A 15,571-nucleotide genomic window follows, 5' to 3' on the forward strand; every position below is an offset into this window, starting at 1 on the left:
TGTTGGAGAAGACTCTTGAGAGTCCCTTGGACAGGAAGGAGATCAAACCAGTCCATCCTAAAGGAAATCAACCCTGAATATTCATTGGAAGGACTGACGCTGAAGCTCCAATACTCTGGCCACCTGATGCGAAGAGCTGACTCATTGGTAAAGACCCTGATGCTGGGAAAGAATGAAGGCAGTAGGAGAAGGGGATGACAGAGGATGAGATGGTTGGATGGCATCACCAACTCAATGGACATGAATTTGAGCAAACTCCGGGAGATGGAGAAGGACAGGGAAGCCCGGGGTGCTGCAGTCCATGAGATTGCAGAGTTGGACACTACTGGGCGACTGAACAACCTCAATGCAGTTAGGGGGGAAAAGCATTTTGGTTATGTAGTTGTGACTGTCCTTCTCCAAGGAGCTCCAAATTACTGTACTTGTTTGAATGAATGTTTTTCAATTGTATTTTTAGTTTTGTTGGTTTGTGTCTTAATTTACCTATTTCTCCCATATCATCAGGTAATGATTTGCAACATAGTTTTACTGTTAATATGCCCATATCTAGCCTCTTGTAGTCTCCATGGCAAATACACGTCCCATGGCAGGCGGGGCAGTACTTATGGTAGACAGAATAATGGCAAAAAAGATGGCCATGCCCTAATTCCTGGAATTTGTGAATATACTGCCTTATATGGCAAAATGGACTTTGCAGATGTGACTAAGCAAAGGACCTTGAGATGGGAGAGGATTATCCTCGATTCTCTAAATCCAACCTAACCATACTGGTCTTTACAAACTGAGAACATTTGTAGCTCGTCAAAGAGATGCAATGATGGAAAAAGGGTCAGCAAGATGTGACAACGATCAGGACTTGACTTGCCACTGCTGGCATTGAAGATGGAAGTAAGAGGCCAGGAGTCAAGAAACGCTGGTGGCTTCTAGAAGCTGAAAAAAGGCAAGGAAAGAGTCTCCCTTACGGACTTCAAGACAGCAAAGGGTCTCACCTTGCTTTTAGCCCATTAAGTCCCATTTTGGACTTCAGAATCTCCAAACCATAATGTCATAAATCTGTATTGTTTTAGGTCACTAAATTGGTGATCATATTTGTTCCAACAGCAATAGAAAAATAAATCAAAGCTCAATAAATTTACTTTCTGGATGAATTAAGCAATGAATGGAGCAGTGTGCAATGTTCAAGTTGTTCCTGGTAAGGAAAATATACTGCCTCACCAGAATTCTGGGCCCCTGAAGCTTGCTTTAAGCAAGCAACTCAGCTTTTTATTGTTTTTCTGTTCTGTTTGTTCATGCTTCTGGGTAAGATTTTGTTTGAACAAAGGTTTCCAAGGACAAGAAAGAAAAAAAGTTCACGCTTTTGAAAACTTGTAGTGTGATGGCAGGGGACTGAAGGTGGATCCAGAAAAACCTCTGAGCCCCTCACTGTGTGACTTCAAACAAGCCAGTGAGTCCTTCTGAGTATCTGTTTATCAGTGTCTACAATGAGAATCATTTTTGCCTCCGTGTTCATGAGTGCTGGTGAGAATCAAATGAAAACTTTCCAAACCACAGGTGCTGTGCCGTGATTTGTTGTGTGCCCTGTAGGTTTCGGACTGTCTAGGAAGTCAGGGAAACAACTGCTTCAAAACCATACAAATAAGAGCCCAAGAAAGGACTTTATAGAATCAATCCTGCATGAACAAAGAGCCTGATCTTTAGTGCATAGGTATTCTGACACTAATTTGGGGGTCAGATGGCTTTCTGAATGTATTTCTTAGTTCTCAGCTGTGTTGAGAGTAGCTTGGGTTAACAGACAATTGACTTCCAATGAAGTGAGGTGTTCCAATACATCGACAAAATATTTATCTTTGTTTTCTCTCCCTTCCTCTTTCTCTACCTTCTGGCAACTCCAACAAGGGTATGCGGGTGCCTGAACGCGTGGGCAGATGCGTACCCACACACCCTATGGAGATAGAAAGCTGAAGCAAAATGTCCCTCGTTTGTGACTTCAGCTCTACAATGTGTCTTTTTGGCTTGGGTAATCATCTTGCTGTTTTTTCCGTAACACTCTGCTTCTGCAGACATTTTTCTTTGGCTACTTTGTTTTAGCATTGTACAACTTTTCTCTCTAGGTCACGCTCATTGTATGATAACCCCTCATTTCATGATAACCTTTCACTGCACAGACACATTAAACTAATCTTATTGTCGGCCGTTTCTAGATTTTTTTTTTTTAATTTAGAGGCATGCGTCAAAAGTGTCCCCCACGTCCTCCCCATGGCACACAAAATTCCAATAACCCTTTCATAGTTAAAAGAGCCCTTAGCTTATTTACATGATGAAAAATGAGAAATCTATAGGCACTGTTAGAAGTAAAACATACATTAGAAACAGTCCTAATAGAGGGAGGTAACAGAGACTAAAATTCACATTCAATTGTGAATGACAAGATATAGCGGGTCTTTTTCTGGGAGCAGGTTTTAACAGTGGCAGAGAGTACTGAAAAGGAACTTTAAAAGGCAAAATTTACGGGAAGATGAGGCTGGAGACCCCTAAAGCAAAAGTGTTATCTAAATCTCGTTTTTGTTGAGAACCAATTTCAAGAGACTCTAGGGGACTATTCACCCATTCATCAATTCTTCCGAAGCAAAACAGCCTTCCTTACAATAAAAAGCCACATGCCAGAAAAAGGAGCTGCAAAGCCCCCTAAAGCAAACAATCTACTTGATCTGAACATGTGTTATTACACAGAAGTCAGGTTGCAGACTCCTTTCCTTTAGTAGAAATTAACATGAATGTAGACCAAGAACATCAGGGCAACATATGCTGTTCGGGAAACCAGAAGATTCTAATTCTCTAAACTTGGGAAAAAAAACAAACTTTTCTATGCACTTGAGAAGTGGTTTTAAAATATGCATTGCCAGGGTCCACATTACAGACTTTTCAAAGTCGAAAAGGTAAGCAGGGTGCCTGTGTAGTCTTTTTCTTTATGCAGAGAACTACAGACTGGTATTCGGACTGCCCCGAACAAAACAGCAGCTGCTGCCAGAAACAACATTCATCTCCTCTTTAATCTCGCCTGCCAGCTAGCCAAGCAGGCAGTTCCCTTGTAGCCCAAATGTGCTCTGGAAGACAGCCAACTGGCTCAGCCACCCAGAGCCAGGATAGCAAGTTACCAAGATACAGGTATAGAAATGAGTCCTGAGTTCAGATTTTCTGAGGTCATACAAACCATATCCTCCCCAAATAATCTTGACCTAAAGCAACAGCAGATTGTCAGTCAGTGAATAACTATTTAGTTCTATATGACTTCTTCCTTCAGATTTTTTATTGCTCAACAAGATTTTACCATCCAACTTTATAAAGAAAATACAGAAGCATCCTACACAGATTCGAATTCTTCTCTAGTGATTGTCCAGTAATCTTGAAGATGCAAAAGAAACAGCAGATTGGTTGTTTTTACCATTATCAGGAAAGGAGATGTTAACAGGCCAGTTAAGTGAAACTCAAACCAGCTTGAAGTCCAAGTTGGTCCAATAAAATCCTATAAAGATATTCACTCTTCTCTCTCAATGCAGGTCTTTTTGTGAAGTAGAATATTTTGAAATATGGGTAAGTATGCTCTTATAACAAAATCTGAACATTCTGAAGGGAACTGCTTAACAGAAAAAGGCAGACAATGGCTTTAAAGGAAAAGGAGAATTTAAGGACTTCAAGATAATCTATAGGAAAAAATGGGGGCGGGAGGAGAAATATCCTGAGGACAGTTCATCCTTACTCTATATGTAAATACTATTTAAAAGGGGAAATGACTCAATAGATTCACTCCTACGAAGGGCCACACATTGCAATCTGGGATATTCCATATGATCTTCTCATCAACCAGGTAGATAACTACTACCCCATTTTGTAGGTGAGTAAAACATGATTCAGTGAGATTAAGTAATTTGTTTATGGCCACTCTGCTAGTAAACCCCCGAAATCAAGTTTATTCTTTTAATTTAATTTTCTTTAAGTATAGTTGATTTACAATGTTTTAGGTAGACAGCAAAGTAATTCAGTTGAACATGTATATTTTTTTAAATTCTTAGTTTATTATAAGATTAAATATAGCTCTCTAGGCTACACAGTAGGTCGAGTTTACCTATTTTATATTTAGTAATATGCATTCTATACACCATTATTTTATGTGCATACTATATTTTACATACAGTAATGTGCATGTAACCCACTCCAGGATTCTTGTCTGGAGACTCTCATGGACAGAGGAGCCTGGCAGGCTACAGTCCACAGGGTCACAAAGAGTCAGACACGACTGAGCAAACAGCAACAGCAGTGTGCATATGCATGCTCAATTGTGTCCAACTCTTTGCATCCCCATGGACTGTAGCCTGCCCAGATCTTCTGTTCATAGAATTTTCCAGGCAAGAATACTGGAGCAGGTTGCCATTTCCTTCTCTAGGGGATCTTCCTGACCTGGAGATCAAACCCACATCTCTTGTGTCTCCTGCATTGACAAGCAGATTCTTTACTGCTGAGCCACCAGGAAAGCCCTCACTTACTTCACTTACTATGATAATCTTTAGGTCTATCCATCTTGCTACAAATACCATTATTTCATTCTTTTTCATGGCTGAGTGATACTCCATTGTATACATGTATCACATCTTTATCCATTCATCTGTTGGTGCACATTTAGGTTGCTTCCATGCCTTGGCTCTTATAAATAGTGCTGTAATGAACACTGGGGTGCATGTATCTTTTTGAATTATTGTTTACTTTGGATATATGCCCAAGAGTGGGATTGCAGGACCATATGGCAACTCTATAGTTTTTTTGAGAACCTCCATACTGTTCTCGATAGTGGATATACCAATTTACATTTCCACCAAGAATGTAGGAGGGCTCCCTTTTCTCCACACACTCTCCAGAATTTATTATTTGTAGACTTTTTGATGATTGCCATTCTGACAAGTGTGAGGTGATACCTCACTGTAGTTTTGATTTACAGTTCCCTAATAATTAGCGATATGTTGCATCTTTTTATGTGCCTGTAGGCCATCTGTATGCCTGGACCAAGTTTAAACCAAGACCTATACTACACTGGAAAGAAAAACACTGGTCAGTTAGTAAAACTTCTGTTGTTGTTGAGTCACTAAGTCGTGTCCAACTCTTTGCAACCCCATGGGCTGCAGCATGCTTCCCTGTCATTCACCAGCTCCAGGAGTTTGCTCAAACAACTTAATTGTTATATCTGATGAACAATTAAGTTTTATTTACTATGGCTTCCCTCATAGCTTAGTTGGTAAAGAATCCACCTGCAATGTAAGAGATGCCAGTTTGATTCCTGGGTCGGAAAGATCCACTGGAGAAGGGATAGGCTACCCACTCCAGTATTCTCGGGCTTCCCTTGTGGCTCAGCTGGTAGAGAATCTGCTTGCAATGTGGGAGATCTGGATTCAATCCCTGGGTTGGGAAGATGCCCTGGAGAAGGGAAAGGCTACCCACTCCAGTATTGTGGCCTGGAGAATTCCATGGACTATATAGTCCATGAGGTCGCAAAGAGTCGGACATGACTGAGCAAACTTCAGTTCACAACACCTGTACTGTGGACAGCATATAGGTCTCTTTAACTGCATCAATTTCTAAGTGAAACAACAATCTCAAATTATGACCAGGCTGGGTAAACAAGTAATGCATGAAAATCAGGTTATGATTGCTGTACCTTAAAAATTGCATAGCTAGAGGGAAGGGAGAGCTCAAAAAAGGAAGTGATAAGTTGTTTGTTCTGATAAAAACAAAATTGAGTGCTTTCAGACTTCTAAGAAGAGCTACTTATTCATCATCAGATCCATATAGAGTACCTGATACGTACAGAAGGTAGTGATACAGAATATATGGTCATGGCCTCCAGGAGCTCACACTCTTGTCAAACATGACTAAGTGATAGAGCATCTAAGAGGGGAAGGGCCCAGAGAGACAACTAAACTTGACTTTGGTTTAGTTGGGAGAGTAAAGGAGGGGCTCAGTGATAGCTTCTGGGAGGAGACCTCTTTTTCAAAGGTGAGAGGAAGGTAGCCAGGTCAAAGGGAGCTGGGACAAAGACCAGTGGCAGAGACATTAAAGTAGCAGGTGCCTACAGAAGCGAGAGAGGCATTTTCATAGATCTTCATGTTTATGACTGAATGAAAAATGAGTCTCAAGGAATACACAATAGACGAGGGAGGCCCTCCCAGTTTCACTAAACTAATTGATTTGAATTTTATCTTAAAGGCAATGGGGATCTCCTGCTGGATTTTCAGCAAGGAGTATCAAGATCTGATTTATTTTTGAAAACTTTGTCAGTAATCGGAATAAAGGATAGATGGGGTGGAGGGGGGCAAGCAATAAGCCTGGGGCAGGAGGTCAGTTAAAAGGTCAATGGAGTCATCCAGAGGCCACAGGAGGAGGTCCTTAACTCTCACAAATGGCAGTGGGAATAGAGAAACAGACAAGTTCAAGAGGATGTGGAAGTAGGCAGAAAGAAGGTGTGGGGTGTAAGGGAGGGAGTCACATGACTTCCATGGGTAACTGAGGCAGAAGTGGTGCTAGTCCCATCAGAAGTGGCAGCTGGGGACTGGAAGGTATCACCCAAAACCCTGGAGAATACCATCATATAAGAAGAAAGAATTAGCCACATAGAAGATGAGAGAATGAGAAGTCAAACAGAAATGAGATGCCTATTCGTTGCTTTGGGGGTACCCTGGCCAATAGAGGAAAAAAGTACAAAAGGGAGAGTATAATCAATAAAACAAGCACTAAAAGATGTCAACCGGTTGGTTGTTGGAAGAGGACCTAGAGGAGCTGACCTTCATGAGGGCTGTTTCCATGGAGTGAGACCATGGAGGATGGACCATAGGGGTCAATGAGAGTGAGGAAATTTCAAGGGCTTCAAGAGTCGGACACGACTGAGCGACTGAAATGAACTGAACTGAACTGAACTACCACAACAGAGAGTGGCTAATGCCTGGAATGGCTAGAAAGTTAACTTTAGTCTTGATAGATAAGGAAAGGCACCTCTATAGGAATGGGGTGGGACTTCTCTAGTGGCCCAGTGGTTAAGACTTCACCTTCCACTGCAGGGAGTGGAGGTTTGATTCCTGGTCAGGCAGCTAAGATCTCACATACCACGAGGCCAAATAACCAAATCATAAAACAGAAGCAATACTGTAACAAATTCAATAAAAGTTTTTAAAATGGCCCGCATTAAAAAAAAAAAAAAAAGGGCTAAAATGAGTAACTAAGCCTTCTTCCACCTTAAATAGCCTGAGCATGGAGAACTCCCCTGTGGTTAATGAGAACCGAGTTAGCTCAGAGACTTTGCCCCTGTATGAAAATATCTACAAAGGACTTCTACCTCAGGCTAGAATCTAGGGGCTAGGTGTTCAAGTTTTATTGTTATTACTTTTAATAGAAGCACATGTGATAGAATAAGCTTTGTGCAGCAGTGGAGATTTCATTAGAAACAATGGTAATAGATTATTGCTATTCATAAATATAGGTCTTCAGAAGTTACATCAATGCAGAGAGAAAGGATGTATTTTATAGAGATGCTAGCTGGTGACCTAATTCTAATCAATATTAAGAGGAAGAGGACATGTAACAAACCAAACTGGTCTAGAAAACCAGTGGGTGCTAGCTCAATGTTGAACCTAGATTTACACATCTGTTGCCAATTCTTTTTGCTATCAGTGTTCTTTGTTTTTTAATAAGAGCAACAGGCTCTCAACATTGGAAAGTATAGGAATGCAAAAAAATTGTGACAGTTCTGAAATCCACATACTCAAAAATTCAGCACTTTACAAGCACTGATTCTTTAGGGATGGCAGTATTCACTATTATGTTAATTAATTGCTCTTAAAATTGAATCATCATGACATACATTCTGAGGGTTTGTAGCTTTCCAAAAACAGTTATAAAACCTAAACGATAATTTATCTTCCTCCATCTATGTGACTCACTTCTGAAATTGTGATCTCCTGTAAATCAAAAGTTCTGCAAAATCTGTACAATCTTTTGAACTCCAAACAATTCAGGGATGGAAAATAAGCTTGGGCTCCAGTTGCTCTCTGATTTCATGCACTGAATTTGGGCCGAATGCCTGAGCTTCTTAGAACTTCTTGTGTTCACCCCCCCCTCTGGCTGTAATTAAATATGCTCAGATGTCTTGTCCTATCAGCTATTGGGAGTGTGACAAGCTTGGTCTCACGGGCCCTTTTCATTTTTAAGAAGATTCAATCTGAGGAAGCAGCTCAGGAAATCTCAGACGAAGTTTCTTTTTTCCCCCACCTGAGTTTTTGGACTACACATAAACTAAATCTTTATACTCTGCTGGGACTGTTCTAAACAGCATCAAAACCAGGAGGTCAAAGGCATGAGCTCAAAGAACGCTCACAATCTTGATCATCTTCTCCATCACATCAGATGACAAGCCAGATTTGCAAAGGTCACTGCACGAGCTTCCCTGATTATGCAGTGTGTGCTAGACATACCAAATGCCTCTGGGTGAACTGAATAAACTGTTGAAATGTTCCCCCCACTTTCATGAAAGGTGCCCCAACTGAAACAAGGGGAACTGCTGTCTTATGTTTAGATCAAAGTATAATCATCTGGGGGTATTTATTTAGAATGCAGGTTCCTGGGCATCATGTGGAATCCAAATTTCCGAGGGTCCATCTCAGAAATGTGTACTTTAAACAAGATTCTTAGGTACTCTCTGAAGTCCGAGACATACTATTTTAGGCTGCACTAGCTCATGGGTGCTATATCATTAGAGAAAATGAAAATGTCTGAAAAGGTATGAGAGGTTGCATTTGGTTCAAGCATTACACATTAGATACTCCTGATTTAGAGGAACTTGAAAAAAGAAGAGTTAAATATAGTGAGTGTAGAGGAGACTGTCAATTGACCCTTAATCCCCATTCCCATTCTCTCTGACCATATTCTTCTGTATTGTAGTGGCTTCAAAATTAAAATTTCCATGTCTTGGATTCCTTTGCAGTTAGCGATGGTTGCAGATGTGACTTAGGTTTTATCAGTCAGGCACAACTCTGTAAGATTTGATATGGAAAGAAAATCCAGGAGAAGAGAAGCTGGATGGATGCTGGGCAGGCATTTTGCTGAGTGGTGGTTGGCGGGGTGGGGGGCAGGGAGGGCCTGCCATCAGGAGCAGTCCTGGCTGGACAGCACCGGCTATATGTAGCTGCTTCACAGGCTGCCTCGGACTTAACTGTGTTCTGGGTGTGGGAGTGTTCTGAAATCTCAACCTGTTCTTCTCGCCCTTCCAGTGGTTTCATAAGCCATCAAATATATTTCAATATATCCCTTAATGTTTAACCTAGCTAGAGTAGATTGTATTATCTGCAATTAAACCCCAAGCAATGCTAGGAGAGAAACATTTAAGTTACTGAGCATTTATTTCTCACAAAGGTCAGTCTAAACTCTCCTTAGGAATTTTCCATTAATATTTCAAAATTCAAATTGTAAAATAAGAATCATTTAATTTTTTTTTCTTTTAAAGGCAGTTTTTGGTTGGCAATTCATGAGACTGTTAATGTAATTCTACCACCTGAAGCCCAGCAATCATGTATCTATGGCGTGCCTAAAACACGTTCCTCTGGTAATTCTACCACCTGAAGCCCAGCAAAGCATCTATTTTTGACATGCCCAGGACATGTCCCTCTGGTAACAGTATATTTTAACTGCAGGTTCACTGCTTATGAAAGAGATGAGATGATGTTTAGAAAAGAAGAAAATCAGCAAAGTAAGATGTAAATTCAAATCCTGATTCTGTCACATGCTGCAAACTCCAACAAATTATGGAAACTCTGAGGTTCCTTTTGGATTTCTCATGGTGATAACATTCCTTTGGATATTTGAAAAGATTAGTAAAGAAGACTGTGTTATATAAAGCAGTTATACAAAGGGACTGGCACCCAGGAGACCAAGACATGACTGTTAAAGCTATTCATGTGTGCATGCTCAGTCACGTCCAACTCTTTGCTACCCCACAGACTATAGCCTGCCAGGCTCCTCTGTCGTGGGATTACCCAGGCAAGAACACTGGGGTGGGTTGCCATTTCCTTCTCCAGGGGATCTTCCCAACCCAGGGATTGGACCCGTATCTCCTGTACTGGTAGGCAAATTCTTTACCACTGCACCACCTGGGAATCCCATTAAAGCTATACTGGCATATCTTGGATTGCAGGGTCAGTTCTAGACCACTGCAATAAAGCAAGCAAGTCACACTAATACGTTGGTTTCCCATCACATACAAAAGTTGTATTTACACTATGCCATCACCTATCAAGTGCGCAATAGCCTAACAACTAAAACAATGTATAGAACTTAATTAGAAAACACTTTATTGTTAAAGAATGCTGCCTATCATCTGAGCCTTCAGTGAGTCACAGAAGTCACAGGAAACATCACTGATCACAGATCACCGTATTATAATAACGACAAAGTTTGAGACATTGCAAAAAGCTGTGACACAGACACACACAGTGAGCAAGTGCTATTGGAAAAGTGATGCTGAAAGCCATGGCCCAGGCAGGGATGCCATAAGCCTTCAGTCTGTTTAAAAAAAAAACCAATATCTAGGAAGCACAATAAAGTGAAGCATAATAAAAGAAGGTATGCCTGTAGTTATTTTATCATTACTCCCCTGAGCTTAGATTCGGATCAGCTCTCCCAGCAGCAACAGGCTCATCTCCACCTGGAGCAAAAGTGAAACGGAATTGTTTGGGCAATGGGTGAATGTTAACCCGAATAGTAGAGTTTCAAAAGTCAACTTCAGCTTTAGTAATAATCCAAGACGGTTTTAGAAAACAGTGTGTTTACTCAGGCACAGAGAACCGTTATAGAGTGCGGGAGTGGGAGGCAGTGATTCTACAACCAGGCTGCTCTAGATTTAATCTCTACTCTGCCACAGATTTGCCTCATGGCCTTTGGAAAGTTATCTTTCTCTGCTTGAGTTTCCTCACCTGTAACATGGCCCTAATGATGGAACTCACTTCACAAGCTTTTTGAGGACTAAGTTACACATGCACTTGGTATGGAGTCTCTCACAGCTAGCTCACCCTCCTAGATGCCCACTACTGGGGATATCAATGCTGTCTTTTCAACCACACCTAGAACAAGCATCCCCAGTAATGTCATTTCCAGACCTGAAGCCTGGCGGCTCAAGCTCCAACCCTGAGCACCATCCTTGATCCTTCCCATTCCCCTAGTTCCACACTGACTCTGTCAAGTCCTGTTGGTTCTACCAGCAAAATAAAGTCTTGAAACACTCACTTCCCTCCGTCTCATCTCGGAGCAGTACCACTTGTCCCCAGCTCCATCAGTCTTGCCGGGAAGACTCCAAGGACCTTCTAAATAGCCTCCTTCGCTTCCATGCCTGCTACTCACAAGACTGTGGTCTTCAGGCATTGCAAATCACCACCACCTGCTTACAACCTCGGAATGCCTTTCCATTACATTTATGATAAAATGCACATCCCTATCAAGGTCTCCAAGGCCCTATTTAACACAGACTTGTCCTGCTCCATGCTCAGTCTCACCATGCCTCTCCCCTCACCATACTCCAGCTCCACTGGCCTCCTTTCTGGTCCTTAAACACCGGGGATATATTTCTGCCCTAAGCTGTTGTACCACCCTTACAAGCTTTCTCCCTCTTGGGCTGTGAATGAGGCAAATCTTTCTGATCATTCAGGACTCAGTTCAGATATCACCTTCTGGGAAAAACCTTCCCAGGTGACCTGCCTTAAGCAGGTTGAGCACTCTCAGATCACAGTTTTATTTCCACTGAAGCACTTTTCATCAGAAATTATGAGAAAACTGTCTTGATGGCTCAATTCATTTATTCTTATCCCTGTTCCTTCTGACAAGTGGGAAAATGGGGTGAGGAGGAGGATACTGCTATCGTTGTTCATCATTCTTATCTCTAGCTCCTTGAACTACTTAAGCACTCCTACCATCTAATTCTCTTTTATATAGTACAGACCTGGTGGGAGCATGCGTAAAAGTGTTTGCATACAGAATAAACTCAGGTATGTGGAAGGAGGCACAGGTGAAGCCAGGATACTGTGTGATTCAATCCTTAGCAGATGGTATCCTTATTCACATGAAACTGGCATTACCCACCAGGCAGGCTTGTTACCCCCTGGAGAAGGAAATGGCAACCCACCCCAGGACTCTTGCCTGGAGAATCCCCATGGACAGAGGAGCCTGGTAGGCTACAGTTCATGGGGTCACACAAAGTTGGACATGGCTGAAGCGAGTTAGCATGCTTGTTACCTGTCTCCTGCTCTTGAGTTTGAGCCCCATAAGGCAGGTACTTTCTGTCTCTCACTGTTTTGTCCAGGGTGAGTAGAGCAGGGCTAAATACAGAGGAGCTTCTCATTAACATGTATAAAATAAATCCATAATGAATGAAGGATAAGATGAATCAATGAATGAAGGATAAATGAAACAGTTTTGCTCGTCCATTGGGCATAAACCACTGTCTTCCTTCCGAATCCACTAACTGCCAAAGCCTAATGATGACACATATGAAGGTTGCGACATTTTAATTATCCAAAATGCAACATCAGCTAAATGCCTTTCAGTTTGAATTTTAAACCATTTTCTTTGTACCTGTATTTTTCTAGCCCCATGAAAATGGAAAATAAGGATATAAAACCAAGGCTACCCTATAAGCCCCATGAAAAGCAGGAATGATGTGCTTTCTTCACTACTGTAGCTCTAGCCTCTAGCACAGTGCTCTGCTAAATGCTAAATAAACTAAATGTTTTTACTGGCATATTTGGCCAAAATGTGGTAATAACCCAAAGTACTGACCCGCCTATAAAATCCCAATTCCCTTTCTAAAGGAACTAGATGAGTATCACATGCAGTTACTTTCTTTTATTGACTCAACAAAGGCATTAAAAAAAAAAAAGACCTGGAATACAGACACTTTCCTATAGTAAGTTCAGTGGAAGTAAGTACAATTCTACACTCTTATTTAGAATTCAGGATAAGATGCATCTATAAATTTCTCCCTGTTTCCCCAGCGAACTGCAATCCATCAAAATTTCTAAAGCAGTCATTCATAAAAAATTATTCATGGTGGCTCTGCACTGGGAAACACATGCAGGGAATATGATTTCACTAGGGAGCAGGCACATTCAGAAGTGATGACATAGGTTAAGTTTTTAAATGCTAATCTTATCTTTTCCCAAAGCACTGGTTGACTCTATCTGTCATCCCTACTGAAGCAGGCAAAAAAAAAAAAAAAAACTCACAGAACTAAATGACTTTTTTTATGTCATCAGACCCATTCCTAGTTTGACTAAAGAATAAAAACAACTACCTTTTCTTCAGAGCAACACAGGCATAATATCACCATTCCCTTCTCGCAAGACTTGTTTGCAAGAAACAGAAAGCTGCATGCCAGACTACACAGGAGTGGACTCAGATGGCACTGCCCTCACCACCACCCCCTCCAAAATAGACATTTTCATGCTAATGAGCATGACTACTCTGCAAGCTCTTTTATTGCGATTTTTCACCAAGATAGCCATAGAGTTGTGCTTAGCATTCTCCATAATATGACTACGTAGGAAGAGACTCCAAAATCACTAGAGAAAGGAAGATGTAAGACAGAAATAAAAAAGGAAGACTTTTTAACAATGTACCAGGATGTAAGGAGTGGCATCACACACTTTTTATAATTACTAGCTTTTAAAAGGTTCTCAGTTAACAATCTTCAAAGGAAATGTCAACTATTTTGTGTTCTGAAATTCTTTCTCAGAGATGACCTGAAAGATGATCAATTAAGTTTCCTTGTATAATAAGACAAAAGAAGAATATGGAAACTGTACTTTAAACCCGCAAGCCTTAACTCTAAAAAAATCCTAGAGGAAAAAAAAAGAAAGGAAGGAATTTTTCCTTGGGTCAAGAAAGAAGATGAGTGAGTATCCATTGCAAAACTGTTCTTTGGGCTTTTTTCAAAGCAGCTGTTTTGCTGAGGAATCAAAAGTGGATAGAGGGATACATACAAACATGGAGAGTGCTTGGAGAGCAAAGAGATTCTCTCACTATACAGGAAAGAATGGGAATCCAGTTCCTCAGGAAATGAAGACAGGGCCGTGTATCCAACTAAATGAAATTGCAAAGATATGTTTCAGCTGCCATATGATTCGAGTGCCAAATCTGCATGTCAAATTTATTGTTTAATTTTTGTGTGTCATCTCCCCTTCTCATGTATGGTACTTTTTGGAGCTTTTGTTTGTAAATGGAGACAGGAGGTAGATTTTGCTCCTTATAATGTAGTATTATCCAAAACTTAAAAAGTTTTTACAGATTTCAGAAATGCTAACCTTTCAGTTCTACACCCCAAACCAAGCAGCTTACCTGATTAGAAAAAAAAAAGTAAAACTAGGGCATGCTCTAAGGTTGCATAACTTTAACAACTTCAGAACTTTTGAAAACTTGGCATCAAAATAGTTCTGTGTTTAAGAACACTGTGTTATAAGTGGTATCATTGCCTTGGGTCACTAAGATGGTAGCTTCTAATCACAGATAAAATTTGAAAACATCACTTCATGTTAAATCCTTCTCCAACTTTCTTCCTGCACACTTAAATACATCTTTGATCCTGAGTACTGAAACATCATTTTTGCTAAATTCCTTAATCACATCAATCTTAAATCCGTAAATATCACTAGGCTGAACCATCTAAAGTTCTCATATTGTCTATCGTCTCATATTTCTTTCATCACTTTCTTGATAGAGATTATACACATCAGTGTATAATCCTTCACAACATCCTTCCCTTGTCTGTTGCACTGGCTAACCATTAACCAACCCAAACTGTGAAAAGAAAATATGAAAGGAAGCTTCTTGAATGTGGGTAAGCTGGAAAGAATTTCATTTATTCTATTTATGACAGTCTTATTCATTATTATGTATCAAGAAAAACATCTTACCTAAGCAAAAAGAGAAAATGTCAGCAATACTAATACCAAGCAAACAAACTGGGTTTAAGACTAACTAGTTGAAAGATGCTGAGCAACTTACACAACCTACCTATTCATGTTCTGTAAATGGAAGGGATCACATGACCAGACTCGTAAGTGGAGAAACCAGTGCAGATACAAGTATGTGACACACTTAGGTCAGGACCTGGCACACCAAATGAGAATCAGAATCAGCATTTTCTTTACCATTATCAGTGGCAGTATCATCTCCTAAAATCCTTTCTGGCTCTTAGACCCTATATAATCTTGAATTAGCCAGCACCATCTCAACCTGCTATTCAACCTAGTGTGTTATTTCCTTAAAGATGGCCAGCAACTTGACCCACCCAACTCTTTTTTTAATCCATAGTCTACCTTCTTCTACAACCCCAAGTGGCCAACTTCTCTCTCCAAACAGAAGTATGTTTGAACAACGTATGTTTGTGCCAAGTGGTACTGCATGCACGGTTATATGCATTTCCTAGGTATGACATCAGTGCGTGATTGATGTTCCTCCTACCTTCCAAATTGCCCTCCGTGGTAGCACCCCA

At 40.7% G+C, this 15,571-nt stretch overlaps 1 protein-coding gene across 10 annotated transcripts in view; it reads right to left on the reverse strand.

The window, feature by feature from the left end:
* KITLG (KIT ligand) overlaps window positions 1-15,571 on the reverse strand; it is a 107,671-nt gene that overhangs the window by 75,057 nt on the left and 17,043 nt on the right. The window contains exon 1 of one of the 10 annotated variants that reach the window (XM_086403739.1): window positions 15,091-15,181. The exons of the other annotated variants lie outside the window; for them this stretch is intronic. The gene's annotated coding sequence lies outside the window, so the exon portion shown is untranslated. Of the gene's footprint in view, window positions 1-15,090; window positions 15,182-15,571 lie in introns of those variants that run through there. 10 annotated transcript variants of the gene reach the window in all.

The sequence above is a fragment of the Bos grunniens genome, chromosome 5, assembly GCF_055505025.1.
Source record: "Bos grunniens cultivar Pamir isolate PY7600 chromosome 5, Bosgru_T2T1.0, whole genome shotgun sequence".
NCBI lineage: Eukaryota > Metazoa > Chordata > Mammalia > Artiodactyla > Bovidae > Bos > Bos grunniens.